The sequence below is a fragment of the Galeopterus variegatus genome, unplaced genomic scaffold, assembly GCF_000696425.1.
Source record: "Galeopterus variegatus unplaced genomic scaffold, G_variegatus-3.0.2 Scaffold49, whole genome shotgun sequence".
Classification (NCBI taxonomy): domain Eukaryota; kingdom Metazoa; phylum Chordata; class Mammalia; order Dermoptera; family Cynocephalidae; genus Galeopterus; species Galeopterus variegatus.
Genome location: NW_007726160.1, coordinates 167,649 through 185,402, shown reverse-complemented (window position 1 = coordinate 185,402; position 17,754 = coordinate 167,649).

Genomic DNA, 17,754 nt, shown 5'->3' with positions numbered 1-17,754 from the left:
AGAAACATTAATTCTTCAAATCATTGGATACATATCTCCATGTCCATTTTAACCAGTCTTTTTAGGTTCTGATATTAAAATCAGATTACTATTTTCTTTACATTTATGAAAATCTAGTCAATAAAATATTAATAAATTCACGGCCTCTTAAAAGGCTATCTATGAATTAAAGAGTGGTTTACCTTTTACAAGTAAATTTTCATGAGTTTTAATGTAATCACTGAACACAGCTCAGTTCTGATTCTCTAGGAGTTGAGAATACATATAAAACTGGGACAAATTCCAGGACACATAACTACAGACATGGCAATAAAATGAATAGATGCTGTTACATAAGTACCAAGGAGTAGGCATAGCAGAGTGGTAAATTCTACTTTGAAGCAGTAATATGGAGTAAGGAAAGGGTCAAGAATATCTTGTTGATTAGCATGTTACTTAAGGTAACTTTAGAGGGACATTGCCTAATATGATTCACCAAAGGAAGCAGAGTAGTCCACGGAGTGAAAGCAACTTAAACAGAAATGTCAAAATATACCCTTTCTGGTTCCGTCAGAAAAATGTAAGGTAGTGCATTCAGAAGAAAGGAGGTCAAGGTGATCAAGTGATAGACTAGATGGTGATAAAAATTGAGGCTAGAAAGAGAGGCTGAGGGAAGACTGATTGTAAAGGAACTTGAATAGCATGCCAAAGATTTATGTGGAAATATCACTTAAAAAAAATAGGATAGTGTCATCATTAGCTTCTGTTTTAGAGAGATCACCCCAGCTTCACTGCAAAAGAGGTATTGGAAATTAGAAGAAAAGCATGTAAAGGACCATTGCAGTAGTGCAGGCAAGAGATGAAGGCCTATCTCAATTAATTGTGGAAACTGAGAGATTATACATAGGGAATTACTAAAAGGAGAATCACCAGCAGATCATAGTGATGCATTATACTTGGCATTCAGAATGACTCCCAGGATCCTGAGTTTGATGCCTGGGAATCTGGCCTAAGCAATAAAGGATTACTTGATTTTAGAGTGAAATATTTAGTCCAGCCTCTTTATTTTATGAATGGTAAAAATATATAGATGTTAAGTAGTTTTCCCAATGTCTTACAGCTGTTTGTCTAATCCTGAAAGGAACAGAACATGACTCTCCGACTTTCCATTTCAGCACTCCTTCCAACGTAAAGTACTATATTCAGTGCTTTTTCAATTTTCATTCCATGCAAGATGACATAATGGAAAAAAATAGAGTTCCAGCTTCCTAAATGTTCTATAGAAGGATTTGGATGCTGTGTATTAGACAATGACAGATTTACCATTTGAGAACATTCTCTAAAATTTATGAGACAATTATGATAATCTAATCATTTTATTTTTAGGAATAAAAGTTCAAATTTCATCCAATTTTGTAATGTAAAAAAAATCATGACACTTTCTTCAGTGATATATCATTTATCATAAGATATAAAGAAATAGTGATGTTTTATGTTCAGCAATAAGGCAGCTCTTCTTGTGTAATGTCAGATAAGAAAATTTAAAAATCAAATTGGTTTCAGTTAATTGCCCTGGCAACTTTGCATATATCAAAGTGAGTATGGCTCAAATTTGAAATAGGAAGAAAGGTTCAGAGAAGGCATTTTGGAGAATATTCAGATAGATTTGTTGGGGGGTGGTGCATGCTTGTAAGCCAGTATAGGCTACAAACTAAAGATAAAAAATTTTATGCTACAGATGTATCAGAACTAGTAAGAAAATATGATACTATTCATCAAAATAACGTAATCCACATGAAACCTTGATTATTCTCTGCAGCTATCCTACTTGGAAAATGGGGGAAGCACCAAGTTCTTGAGTAGTAAAATGCTTCACCAGGTCTGCTGATGAAGCAGAATGAAATTGGTAGAAGGGAATATTTTCTATATTTTTAGACTTGAAATTTACACCCATTTTTGTAATAAAAATTGCATTACAAGTGCTCATTTTATTTTATAAACCTTCTACAAATAATTCCTTTTTCTACTTCTCAAACAAAACTGCTTAATCTTCTCTCTTCCTATGATTGCAAAAGTGATGTGTTCATTCATCTGAACTTAACCACAGGCCTTGCACTCTGACAATATTTGTCTTTATAGCTACTTTTCCTTGCTCCAAACAAGTAGCTCCTTTTAAGTCAGTCTTTTTCCACAAGCCTCTGTCAGCAAACATATCTTCCTGGCTTGAAGGGTTTTTTTTTGATTAACCACCCTACAGACACCAGCTAACTGTAAAACACTTAAAGTTATCCTGTGTATCTTGATTCCTCTGTCCTGTGACTCATTAACTCACTAAACATTGAATAATCACAGACATTAATTTCAAATGAGACAAAATTTACTTCTAAAGGTAATGAATTCGCTTCATTTTGTTTCTCAATTCCACTTTAATTCCTTCTGTGACCTAGCCCCATCTTTCTAACCCTGGCATTTCCCAAGCCATAAAGTTAGTGGGATAGCACCATGTATCAAAGGCCTTGTGTTAAACCCTGCTGGCCCTAAAAAGTCATGCTAACTCAGGTGAGAGTCTCATCCTTTGTAAATGGGGTTATTCGGCTAAAAAATTGGTTCTTAACTTGGATATAGTGACTAGAGAACAATAATTAACAGTATTGCAATGCACTATAATAGAGAAATGAGTATCATAACAGTTTGTGATGACATTCCGAACCCCACAGGAGCTCCTCTTGAGACAACTTAATGTGCATAAAACCAGACATTTCTGAAATGTCCTCTCTCCTTCACTACTGAGATTAACTGGCCTGCAATTATTTCTAAACCTTCAGTTTTGTCATCTTATGAGTCTATAAAACACATTTTACATTTAAATGCAGTTCATTTATATTCACCATCACACAGATACCAGTAAAGAGCATTGTAAATCCTTTCATACAAAGAACCATTAATGAATTAATTATTCCATTAATTCACTTCACAAATATGTACCATATGTCTCATATGTGGCAGGCTCATACAGAATAATTTCCAGGAGGTTTTACAGATTAAACAAAAACAAAGCTCAAAAAGTTAAACAACTTGCCCAAGGTCACATAGCCAGTAGTTAAACACATGGGCAAGCCCATGTGTTTTTCATTCCATTCCACTGACCTCAGGGAGCTCCTGGTTTACAGGATAAAATGCACAACCAAATAAATAATTTTAAAATACAGCACAAGATGGTATTTTGCTATAAAGTCCCTTGGAGGATCCTCTTCCTCTGAGGCCCTCATAAATTCAAGAAAAATGTCACTTGATAAAATATTTTTTATTATTTTTAAACACTAGAATATCTTCTAAATTCGATGAAGTTTGAGCAGCTCAAGAAACTCACTTGTAATATTATACTTTGGATGTAGATTTCTTGGCTGATTGTTTAAAATAAATACGTTTGGCCTTAATTGTGACTTTCTAAAAAATTGGTATTTTTGCTTGGAGACTCTCAACATATAAATTTATGGGTATCTGTCTGGCCACCCTTGAAGAAAGCAGGTGGCCTAGCCTCTGCCTGCCTGTATGATCACTTCCAATTAGAGTCAGACTCTGTGCACAGGGAGGGGGATTGGGGGAAGAAGGTAGCTCAGGCCTCATTCCAGGGAGGTCTAAAGCAACAGTTCTCATCTGTGGCCCGTGTTGCTGCTATTGTACATTCTGAGCCCTATGGTTAGAAGTTCCTATACTTCTCTGGGTTACTGAAAAGATTCCATGTTTCTCCAGGCAAACACTGTAGGAATAGCACATCCTGCCTTTTCTCAGCTGTCACTGTCCCCCTACTGTTTACGGAGTGTCCAGACACTGAAATCTTAACTTTCTTCCTTGGCTTGAAAGTTTCCTGTTTTTTATCCCACTGGTTTGCAGAGGGAAACAAACAAACAAAAAAACAATTATTAAGATTTACCTGTTTTGGGCCGAGCCCGTGGTGCACTCGGGAGAGTGAAGCGCTGGGAGCGCAGCAGCACTCCCGCTGCGGGTTCAGATCCTATATAGGGATGGCCAGTGCGCTCACTGGCTGAGCGCCGTGAGGCCAATCTCAAAAAAAAGACAAAAAAAAAAAAAAGATTTACCTGTTTTTATTTCATATGTGTGTCTGCTTCTGTATAAAGTTCATTCATGAACATTTAAGTTAGTTCCAACTCTTGCCTACTGTAAACAGAGCTGTGATAAATACAGGGACCCAAGTTTCTCTTCAAAATGATGCATTCCGTTCCTTTGGGTATATACGCAGTGGTGGATTCACTAGATCATATGGCAGTACTATTTGTCATTTGAGGAATCTCCATACCATTTTCCATAAAGGCTGCACCAAATTACAGTCCCACCAACAGTGCAGGAGGGTTCCCCTTTTTCTGCATCCTCACCAGCATTTATTGTTCTCTGTCTTTTTGATAACAGCCAGTCTAACTGGGGTAAGATGTTATCTTAATGTGGTTTTGATTTGCATTTCCCTGATGATGAGTGATGTTGAGCATTTTTTTCATGTGTCTGTTGCCATTTGTATATCTTCCTTTGAGAAATGCCTTTTCACTCCTTTGCTCGTTTTTTAATTGGGTTATTTTTTTATTTTTTATTTTTTTTACTGTTAGGTTGTTTGAGTTCCTTGTATATTCTGAAAATAATCCTCTGTCAGATGGTTAGATTGCAAATATTTTCTCCCACTCTGTAGGTTGTCTTTTCGCTCTGTTAATTGACTGGATAAGGAAAATATGGTATATACACAAAATGGAATACTACTTGGTCATAAAAAAGAATGAAAAATTGCTATTCACAGCAACAAGGGTGAATTGAGAAAGTCATGTTAAATGAAATAAGCCAGGCACAGAAAAAGAAATACCATATGTCCTCACTCATAGTGGGAGCTAAAAAATAAATACATAAATTTATAAAAAGAAAAAAAGAAAGATACAACAATCACAATAATACTTGAATGTTCAAAAGTAGAACTGAAGTTACCAGAGCTGGGAAAGGCAGAGAGGAGGAAGACAGGAATTGGTAAAGGGCCATGAAAAATGATGACATTGTATATTGTTGAATATAATAATTATTCTGATTTCAGCATCAGATATTGCCCACAGGTAATGATATTCAACTCTGTATCCCACAGATATGTACAATCAACTATGTTACAATAAATTTTTTTTAAAATAAAACAAATAAAGTTCACTCACGGAGAAGAAAAATAGCCTGCACAAGTTTTACTTCTAAAACTAAAAAATTATTTTTCACCAAGTATACCTAAAGGCTACAACTTAGCTAGATATAAATGGCAAAGAAGCCTGGAACAGAGAGGAATGAGTCAGGGTTAAGAGTAGAAACTATTGGAGAAGTCATAGAGAAGCTGACATCACATGAGGTTATCAGGAGAAAGAAAGAACAGGAATTTTCAAGCAAAGACAGGCAGCAAAGGGAATTACAGGCCAATGAAATAGCATTTGTCTGGATATGGGGAATTAAAAGTCAATATTGGAATTTGATCTCTGGGAATATCAGGCAGAAGAAGGTGAGGTAGCTCAAGATTGAGCAGATTGAGGCCAAATTGTAACTAACATACAAAGGAGATGAAAACTTCAAAACAAGGTTAATTTTCATAGAATTCCTTTACTGATTTTGATCAGTCGGGAAGAAAATATGAATGAAGCAAACCCTGAGCATATCAGAAGTGTATAGCTGGTCTTATAACTGAAGCATTCATGTTTATTTATTAATTCAAACAAAACTTTTCTTGCCTCTCCTCCTAAATATTTGCTCCCTGAAGAAAAATTTTAATTATTTACAAGATAAATAGTTTATTTCAAAATTATTTTGGTTCATAGCCTCACTCTGTCACATTTTTTTCCACACAACTTTCTCATAAACTTCAAGGCATTCTGCAAAGACAGCAAAGGATCCAAAACAGAAAACAGGAAATTCTTCTTAAGCCAATGTATCATTAACTCATGAAATTCACCACTGCCTGAGAACACTGAACTGGCCTAGAATATTTTAAAATGAGATCATAAATTCATGTAAAGTAAACTAGATTTAAAAGTTATAACTTATAACTCAAGCAAAACATAAATCCTTAGGCAGAAATATCCAAGTTAATCAGCAAATGTATCCGAAACTAAATGTTCTTCTGAAATTATACTATAACTGCATAGTTTTTGCATAAAAATTGAAAAAAATCTTTGAAAGTCATTTATGATTCATGATCATCTTCCCATTACTTTATTAAAGTAATTGGCATTTACATAGCAGAGTATACAATTCACCATATGATTTTTTATATATATTAGATTTGATCTTTATAATAAACTCGATTTTTATTACAACACTGAGATACTTATCTATATTAGTCCATTTCTGTTGCTTATAACAGAATACGTGAAACTAGGTGATTTATAAAGAAATAGAGCATATATCTTACAGTTCAGAGGCTGGGAAGTCCACAGACCAGGGGGCACATCTGTTGAAGGCCTTCTTGGGGGTGGTGACTCTCCAAAGATCCACAGGATATAACATGGTGAATGGCTCAAGCAAGAGAGAGCTAACCTGCTTATTCTCTCTCCTATTAAAGCCATCAGAACCATGCCCATGACCACCCATCAAACCATCAATAAGGGTATAGTATTCACAATCTAATCATTTCTTTAAGGCCCCACCTTTCAGTTACCACAATTGAATTTCCCACTCTCTCAACACTATTACAATGAAGATTAAGTTTCCAGTGTATGAACCTCTGGGGGACACATTTGACCCATAGCATTATCATCATCTCTATTTTACAATTGATAACACTTAGACTAAACATGTTAAAATTTACTCAGATTTGTACTCTCATATACTAAGTGAAAATTTTGGAAACAACCTTGACATCTAATTTTTTCTATAAAAAAATTGCAAGACATTTTTACAAGAAGAATGTGAAACAGATAAAAGTTATTTACTTTTAACTAAGACTGAAAATTCAGAAGATTATGTCTGTGAAACAAGTTTTATGATTTTTATACCAAAAATTACTTAAAATCAACAGGGAGACTAGTCTGGTGCTTGTCTACTCCACAAAAATAGACCTAAACAACAAATAAACAACTTTATTTTGACTGAAATGACTGAAGAAACATGCTGCAGAGAACCTGGGGAGTGATCAAATTTTTGTGGAGCATGGAAGACCAGGAAAACACCATAGAGAGCAGAACTAGGCTTCCTACCTCTGCCTCACTGTCTCCCTGCAAGGACAGGCTGAGTCAGGTGGAGAGAAGGTAAGCTGGAAAAACCTCAGCTGTTACTATTACTGCCAGTACTAACAATCCCTGCCACAAGAAGTTTCTCCAGTCCTCACAGGCCCCAAACCCATTTTAAAGAGTAGCTGGGAGTTTGTGTAACTACATGGCCTGCTAGTAGAAGCCCAGACAGAGCAAGCCCCAGCCTCTCAACCTAAGTGACTGTGGCACAGTGACATCTTGAAACTGAACCTGCTGCTAGAGTGTGTCCTGCCCTAGGGGCTATTGGAAATTGACTCCCTATATCCTGAGGCCACGCTCATCCTACCAAGTTCACATGGATACCAGCAGGACCACAACCTAGCCTTCCCGGAGCAGAGAACAAACAGAAAGACCAAGACCCCAGCATCTAAACCCACACAACACTCCCTTCTCCCCCAGGAGAACGGGCAGACCTGCTCAGCAGAGAAGCCAACAATAAGTGGCGGTTCACCACATTTGTGTGCACCTGCCCTGCTTACCCACTGTCTCACTGAGCACACAGGTGCATGCACCAACCAACAGCAAGTGTGATGGTAGCTCTGCCTCCCCCTGTGGCCCTCCATAAAGACACTGGGCCCTGTGCACTAGTGTACACCTGGTCCCTGACTGACAGCAATTTGGCAGCGGCTTTGCCTCTCCAAAGCAGGCATCTACAGAGCTGCCAAGCCTGGCTGCACCATTGTAGCATTGTTCCAGACTCAATAGCTGACTTTGTGACACTCCACAGAGCTGTTGTGCCACGCTACACTAGTGCACAGCTACTCCCTGACCAACAGTGATTGGGTACCACCTTTGACTCCTCACAGTAGTCCTCAACAGAGCTACTGGACCTGGCTGCACCCTTGCAGGCCTGCTCCAGGCAAGACAGCTGATCCAGTGGCCTTCCACAGAGCTGCCAGGCCCTGCTGCATGGGTGGATGCCTATCCCTTACCTGACAGTGAACCAGGCAGTAGCTTTGCCTCGACTCAGTGGGCCTCTGTGAAGCTGTTGGACTCTGTTTCACCCTTGCAGGCCTGCTCCAGGAAAGACAGCTGATTCAAGTGACCTCCATGGAGCTTCTAGGACCTGCTGCACCTGTGCATACCTGCTCCCTCCTTGAGAACATATTGGGTGGTGGCTTTTCATCATCCAGTAGGCTTCTATAGAGCCACCTAGCCCTGTTGCACCTGTGCATACCACCTCTTAGCCAGTCAGTGGCGTCCACTCCTTTGACAGACCTTCATAGAGCTGCTTGACCCCCAGCCTGTACCCACATATACCTATATCCAGCTTTTGTAAGGAAGCACACAATCCCCAGGAAGAAAGAATCCAAGAGCTGCTTGCCCATTCCTGGCCTGATAGTCAGCCAGGCAGCAACCATGTTTCACAGAGAGATTACCTAAAAGCTGATTGGCCCTCTGTGCCCATTCATGCCTGGCCCAAAAACCTGCCTGGAGTCTTAGACCCAGAAAAACAGAGCCAGTGTTGGCACAAACTCCTACAGTCTAGACCATTGAGCATGGGCAGACATTGCAGAAGAGGATTACAACCAAAGATACTGCACAGAGATTATACTACTGAGTCCTATCCAAACCAATGCCAATGCAACATATCCAACCAACACCCAAGGACCAACATACAAGAAAAAATTATTTCTACATAATCTTCTTTGTAAAATTTGGAAAATAACTACTCCATTAGATGTGCAGATATCAACATAGGAACACAAGAAACATGAAAAAGCCAGGTAACATGAAACCCACCTAAAACACAATAAGTCTCCAGTAACAGATGCCAAAGAAAAGGACAGTTATATAATGCTTGTAAACTAATTTCAAATAACAATTGTAAAGAAACTCAAAGAGATAAAACACAGATGGACAATTCAATAAAATCTGGAAAACAATTCATTAGAATTACATATGAGAAATTTGATGAGTTGCTATATTCAGTTTGCTAATATTTTGGTGGGGATTTTTGCATCTATGTTCATCAAGAAAATTGGCCTGTAGTTTCCTTTTTTTGTTGTATCTTTATCTGGTTTTGGTATCAGGGTGATGATGGCCTCATAGAATGAGTTTGGGAGCATGACTTCTGTTTCAATTTTTTGGAAAAGCTATAAAAAAGAATGAAATTCTGCCATTTGCAGCAACATGGACGAGTCTGGAGAAAATTATATTAAGTGAAATAAGCCAGACAAAGAAAGAGAAATATCGCATGTTCTCACTCATAACTGGCTGCTAGGAAGGAACAAAGGGAAGGAGGGAGGCAGGGAGTAAAGAGGAAATGAAGGAAAGAAAGAAAAGACCACAACAATACATTGAACTTTCAGAGCAGTAGAACAAGACTAGAGATACTAGACATGGCAGGGAAGAAGGGAGGGAATTTGGGAAGTGATAGGTCAGGTAAAGGGCATAAAGAACTATCACAGTTTGTAAGAATGGATATGCTAATAATAAATAATAATTTTTAAAAAATTAAATTAAATTAAGAATAAAAAATATGTACATTAAAAAATATGAGAATTTTAAAAAGAGGTAGATGTCATAAAAAAAGAACCAAACAGAAATCATGGAGTTTAAGAACTAAATGAATGAAATAAAAATTAAGTTGAGAGCTTCAATAAAGGCTTGACCAAGCAGAAGAAAGAATTTCTAAATGCGAACACAAATCTTTCAAAACTGTCCAGTCAGAGGGAAATAAGAAAGACAATTCAGGGTGTGAAAGAGAAATTCAACACAGAGGTAGATTTAAAAAAAATAACTAAGCAGAAATCTTGAAACTAAAGATTTCATTCAATGAAATAAAAAATACAAATGAGAGCTAATGCAGAAGGTGACATGAAGGAGGAAAAAAAAATGAAATTGAAGGCAAGGGTTTCTAATAACCCAGATTGACCAAAAACATTTTTTTTTGAAAAATGAAGACAGTCTACAAGATCTATGATACAACTTAAAGCATACAAACATCTATATTATTGGAGTTCCGAAAGAGGAAGTTAAGGGAAAAGTCATCAAAAACATATTTGTGAAATAATAGCTAAAAACTTCCCAAGTATTGTGAGAGGTATAAACTTCCAGATCCAAAAGGATCAAAGATCACCAAACAAATTTAACCCAAAAAGGTCCACTTTGAGACATATAGCAGTCAAATCATCAAAAATCAAAGACAGAAAGAATTCTAAAAACAGCAAGAGAAAAGTGTCAAGTCACCTATTACAGAATCCTCATCAGATTAACTGCGAATTTCTCAGCAGAAACCTTACAGGCTGGGAAAGAGAGGGATAATATATTCGAAGGGCTAAAAAAAAAAAAAAATTCCAACCAGGATTACTATAGTCAGCAAGGCTATTCTTCAAACATTAAAGAGAATTAGTGTTTTTCTCAGACAAACAAAAACTGGGAATTCACCACTATAAGACCAGCCCTACAAGAAATCCTTAAGGAAGTCCTATATCTGGAAGCAGAATAATGATAACTACTATCATGATAACATGCAAAAAATAAAACACACAAGAGAAGATACACAAATGAGAGAGAGAAAAAATATATTTATTATCACTACAAAAAAAAATTGAAACACCAAACAGCAAAGAATAAGAATAAAAGAGAAAGAAAGGAACAAAAGATATATAAAAGAAACATTAAAAAATTGAAACAATGTCAGGAGTAGGGCAATATCATTCAATTACAACCTTGAATGTCAATGGATTCAATCCACTATTTAAAAGATATAGACTGGCTGAATTGATTAGAAAACTAGACTCAACTATATGCTGCCTACAAAAAACTCAAAAAAAAAAAAAAAAAGAAAAGAAAAAACTCAAAAAAACTCAATTGACCTATAAAGACACACATAGTCTAATAGTGATGGTATGAATAACAGTATTCCATGCTAATTGAAATTAAAAAGGAGTAGGAGTAGCTATATTTATATCAGATAAAACAGACTTTAAACAAAAAACTATACAAAGAGACAAAACCATTGTATAATGATAAAAGAATCAATTCATTAAGAAGATAAAACTATAGTAAATATATATGCATCCAACATTGGAGCTACCAGATGCATAATACAAATATTATTGAACATAAAGGGAGAGACTGACTCTGATATAATAATAGTAGGAGACGTCAGCACCCTTCTCTCAGCATTTGACAGATCACCTAGACAAAATATCAGTGCAGACATGTTGGATTTAAACTGCACTATTGACCAAATGGACTTGACAGACATTTCCAGAACATTTCATCCAACAACTGAAGAACATACATTCTTCTCATCAGGACACAAATCATTCTCCCGGATAGACTGCATGTTAGGCCACAAATCAAGTTTCAACAAATTCAAAATAGTTGAATCATATCAAATATCTTTTCACACCACAATAGAATAAAACCAGAAATCAATATCAAGGAAAACTTTGGAAACTGCAAAAATACATGGAAATTAGACAACATCCTCCTGAATGACCTATGGGTCTAAGAAGAAATTAAGGAGCATATGAACAACTATACACCAACGAATTTGAAAATCTGAAGGAAATGGATACAATTCTATATACATACAACCTACTAAGACCCACCCAAGAGAAAATAGCAAAGAATAGACCAATAACGAATTGACCAGCAATAAAAAACAATGTTAAATCATTAACCAATAGTCTACCAACAAATTAATGCTCAGGACTAGAGGGTTTCACCACTGAATTCTACCAAATATAAAAAGAAGAATATCTATATCAAACTGTAGCAAAGGAACAAAAACAGAGGGTATTCTCCCAAACTCATTCTATAAGGCCAGCATCACCCTGATACAAAAATCAGACCAGGACACAACAAAAGAAGAAAACTACAGGTCAATATCCTTGATGAACATAGATGCAAAAATTCTCAACGAAATACTAACAAACAGAAACCAACAGCACATCAAAAAGATTATATACCATGATCAAATGGGATTCATCTCAGGGATGCAAGAATCATTCAATATATGTGGCTTAGTCAGTTTCTGTTGCTTAAATATATATATATATATATGGAACTGGGTAATTTGTAAGATAATGAAATTTACTGCTTACAGTTTCAGAGGCTGGGAAGTCCAAAGTCAAGGGCACACATCTGGTAAATGTCTTGGTGGTGGTGACAGTGACTCAGGGGTCTCATATGGCAGGAATGGTGGAGCAGAGAGAAATGCTCTCACATGCAATCTTTTCAAAGCTCTTAGAACCACACCCTTGACCACCATTATTAATCCATTGATTCTGGCATGGTCCTAAAATCTAATCACTACTTCAAAGCCACACCTTTCAATTACCTTAATAGGATTTCCCAACTTCGACAGTTACAGTGGGGATTAAACTTTGAGGAGGTTTAGGGGGCTTTCAATCTACAGCAATATGTAAATCAGTAAATGTGATACATCATATCAACAAAATAAAAGACAAAAGCCACATGATCATCTCTATAGATGCAGAAAAATAATTTGGTAAAATTTAATATCCCTTCATGATTAAAAACTCTCAACAAATTAGGTATTGAAGGTAATACTACATCTCTTCAGATTATTTCAAAAAATTGACTAGAGAATACTTCTTAATTCAGTTTACAAGGCCAGCATCACTCTGATTGCAAAACTGGACAAGAATAAAATAAATAAAATAAAATAAATTACAAGCCAGTACCCCTGATGAACATAAATGCAAAAATTTCCAAGAAGATACTTGCAAACAGAATCCAACCCCACAATAAGGACTATTCCCTATGATCAAATGGGGTTCATCTTATGGATGCAAGGATTGTTTAATATACACGAATTAATAAATGTGATATACCACATTAACAGAGAGAGAAACACAAACCATATGATCGCTTGAATTGATGCAGAAAAAGCATTTGATAAAATTCAACATTCTCTCATGATAAAAACTCAAACAAATTAGGTACTGAAGGTATGTTCTTCAATACAATAAAAGCCATATATGACAAACTTGTAGCTAATATCATACTGAACAGGAATAAGTTGAAAGCTTTTCCTCTTAGATCATGAACAAGACAAGGATGCCCACTTTCACCACTTCTATTTCACATATTACTGGAAGTCCTAGCCAGAGTAATCATAAAAGAGAAAGAAATAAAAGACATCCAAATTGTAAAGTAGGAAGTCAAACTGTCCCTGTTTGCAGATGGCATGATATTATATATGGAAAATCCTAAAAACTCCACCAAAAAACTGTCAGAACTAATAATCAAGTGCAGTAAAATTATGGAATACAAAAACAGACACATAGACAAATAGAGCAAAATAGAGAACCCAGAAATAAATTCAGACACCTACAGCTATCTGGTCTTTGACAAAGTTGCCAAGAATATGTATTGGGAAAACACAGCCTCTTTGGTAAATAGTGTTGGAAAAACTGGATATCCACATGCAGAAGAATGAGACTAGACAACTCCACCTCACTGTATATAAAAATCAACTCAAAATGAATTAAAGATTTAAATGTAAAACTCAAAACTATGAAACTACTAGAAGAAAACATAGAGGAAAGAATACACAACATAGAGCTGAGCAAGGGTTTTTAAAATAAGACTTCAAAAGCACAAGAAGCAGAAGCAAAAATAGGTAAGTGGCATTACATCAAACTAAAAAGCTTTTGCACATCAGTGGAAATAGAGTGAGGAGACAACCTACACCATGGGAGAAAGTATTTGCAAACTCTGTATCTGACAACGGGTTAAATATCAAGTATATATAAGGAACTTAACAGCAAAATAGAGAGAAAAAAACTCAATTGAGAAATGGGCAAAGGATATTAATAGACATTTCTCAAAGGAAGGCATACAAATGTCCATGAGGCATGTGAAACAATGCTCAACATCATTAACCACTAGGGTAATGACAAAACAATGAGATATCACCTAACTCCAGTTAGAATGGCTATCAAAGATACAAAAGAAAAGAAGTGTTTGGGAGAATGTAGAGGAAAGAGAACAGCTGCACACTGTGGGTGGGAGTTTAAACTAGTAAAGCCATTATGGAAAGCCAGGGGAGGTTGCTCAAAAAATAAAAAAATTTAAAAAAACTACAATATGTCTCAGCAATCCCACTACTGGGTATATATTCAAAGGAGATGAAGTTAGTACGTCAAAGAGATATCTGTACTCCCATATTTGCTGCAGCACAATTTACAATAGCCAAGATATGGTATCAACTCAAGTGCCCAACAACAGATGAATAAAAAAAATGTGGTATATATACACAAGGTAATACTATTCAGACATAAAAAGAGTGAAATCCTGTCATTTACAGCAACATGGATAGAATTATAGGTCATTATGTTAAGTGAAGTAAGCCAGGCACAGGAAGACAAATACCGTGTGATCTCACTCATATGTGGAACCTAAAAATAAAAAAAAAAAAAAAAAAAATCAACAGCTAAAATTTGAATTTGAAAAAAATACTCCTATTAGAGGTGACCAATTAAAGATTTATATCTATAATAGAAAGGTAAACTGAGGAGGAAAACATTTTACACCAACTTTGTACTCCTTAAAGTGGAAGAAATTTAGAAACAAAAACAATCACACATATTGCTGGATGGGATGTGAAGATGTATTAGGATCTGATATGTTTAAGTCTGTATCAGAGTCCGTTATAATCAGTTAATAAATGTGCCTTCAACCAAGCAATTGTGTAACTATGGGGCCATCCCATACTAACACAACCAAGTATGTAAAAATGTGTATACTATAATGCCTATCACAACATCATTTATGGGATAGGTGGATAAGGAACAAAATGAATACACAGTTAGTGGGAAATTATTGAAAATATGGTGGAACATAAAGAAAATTTAATATTATTCGGCCATTAAAATATATTAACTAGAACCATATCACTATATCAGACAACTCAGCATTTTAACATACTATTGTTGAATAAGAAAGTCAAGATGCAGAAAATAGGACAATATTTTATCTTTAGAAATTAAATAAATTAGAAACAAATGAATAGAATTTCTAGACATAAAGGATACATTATCTTAATTGAAATATTTGATAGATAGTTCTAACAGCAGACTTAATCAAACAGAGGAAAGAGATGTCAAGATAAAATACATGAAATTGGGCCGGCCGGGTGGCGCATTGCTACAGTGCGCCACTTGGGAGCGTGGCGGCGCTCCCGCCGAGGGTTCGGATCCCACATACAGACCGGTTCCCGCTCACTGGCTGAGTGAGGCACGGGCGCGGCACCGAGGGTTGCGATCCCGTTGCTGGTCCCGGTCCAGTGCGGGCGCGACACTGAGGGTTGCGATCCGTTGCCGGACACGCCCGCCGAGGGTTCGGATCCCACATACAGACCGGTTCCCGCTCACTGGCTGAGTGAGGCACGGGCGCGGCACCGAGGGTTGCGATCCCGTTGCTGGTCCCGGTCCAGTGCGGGCGCGACACTGAGGGTTGCGATCCGTTGCTGGACACGAAAAAAAAAAAAAAAAAAGACAAAAAAAAAGGAAAAAAAAATACATGAAATTAATCAGAGGAGCAAAAAGAAAAAGAATAAGAAAGACTTAAACAAGAATATGACAAATATGGGAATTCCTTAAACAAAATAACCTCTTCATAATCAGCATACTCAAAGGAGAAGAAAAAGGAAGAGACCTAGAAAGCATATTCAAAGGAATAATGACCGAAAATTTCCCAACTATGGCAAATGCAGGAAGCCAGAGTTTGTCAATCAAATTCAATTGAAAGAGGAACACATTGAGACACATCATAATCAAATATCCCAATTAAAAGACAGAGTAGCTGAATGGATTATAAAACAGGAACGAACAATATGCTGCCTACAAGAAACCCAATTCACCAATAAAGACTGGAAGTGAAGTGATGGAAAAATATTTCACATGTAGAAGATTGAAACTAGACCCCTCTCTTTCACCATACACAAAAATTAACTCAAAATTGATCAAAGACCTAAATTTAAGATGTGAAACTATGAAACTACTAGAAGAAAACATAGGAGAAATGCTATGAAAAGGCAGTGACCAGTGCTTTTTTGAGTGAGACTACAAATGTACACACAAGTAAAGCAAAAATACATAAATGCAACTGTATCAAACTAAAAAGCTTCTGCAGAGCAAGGGACACTGTCAACAAAGTGAAGAGACAAGTTACAGAATGGAAGAAGAAACAAAAGACAAAGAGAGAATACTGAAAGCAGCAAGAGAAAAGAAACACATAGCATTCAATGGAGCCCCAATACATATCTCAGCAGATTTCTCAGTAGAAATCCTACAGGCCAGAAGAAAATGGGATAATATATTCAAAGTGCTGAAAGAAAAGGACTGTCAGCCAAGAATTCTGTGTCTGGCAAAACTAACCTTCAAATGTGGAGGAGACATAAAATCTTTCCTAGACAAACAAAGACTAAGGGAATTCATCAATACTAGACATGCCCTACAAAAAATGCTAAATAGAGCTCTTCAATCTGAAAATAACAACACTACAGGTTAGCAAATAAACATCTGAAGGCACATAACTCATAAAGTAAATACACAGACAACCTCAAAATGCTCCTGTTGCAAAGGTGGTGAATAAAACACTTATATCCTTCATAGAAAGATTAAGGATAAAACTAACAAGACAATAACATATACAACAACCTTATAAGAAACAGGCAATATTAAAAGATGGAACAACAAAATGTTTAGAGGTGAAGGGAATGATGCCAAAGCAAAGAGTTGGCCTTGGCCTTTTCTTTTTCCTTAGATATCAAAGTTAACCTGTTATTAATCAAAAATAATTTGTTATAACTATAATACTTTTTTGTAAGCCTCATGGTAACTATAATGCAAAAACTTTAGACCTTCTAAATATGAGTAGCAAGAAACCAAAATGTAAAACTATAGAAAAACCACTCAACCACAAGTAAAGAAAGCAAGAGTGAAAAAAAGGAAAAAAGGATCTACAAAACAGCTATACACTGGGGGAGAGACTGCCTCTTTAGCAAATGGTGCTGGGAGAACTGGATATCAATATGCAGGAGAATGAAACTGGACCCATACCTTCCACCATACACTAAAGTCAACTCAAAATGGATTAAAGAATTAGACATACACCCTGAAACAATAAAACTTCTTAAAGAAAACATAGGAGAGACACTTCAGGAAATACGACACAGACTTCATGAATACGACCCCAAAAGTACAGACAACCAAAGGAAAAATAAATAAATGGGATTATATCAAACTAAAGAGCTTCTTCACAGCAAAAGAAACAATTAACAGAGTTAAAAGACAACCAACAGAGTGGGAGAAAATATTTGCAAAATACACTTCTGACAAAGGATTAATATCCAGAATATACAAGGAACTCAAACAACTTTACAAGAAAAAAAACAAGCAACCCAATTAAAAAATGGGCAAAAGAGCTAAGTAGGCATTTCTCTAAGGAAGATATACAAATGGCCAACAGACATATGAAAAAATGCTCAACATCACTCAGCATCCGGGAAATG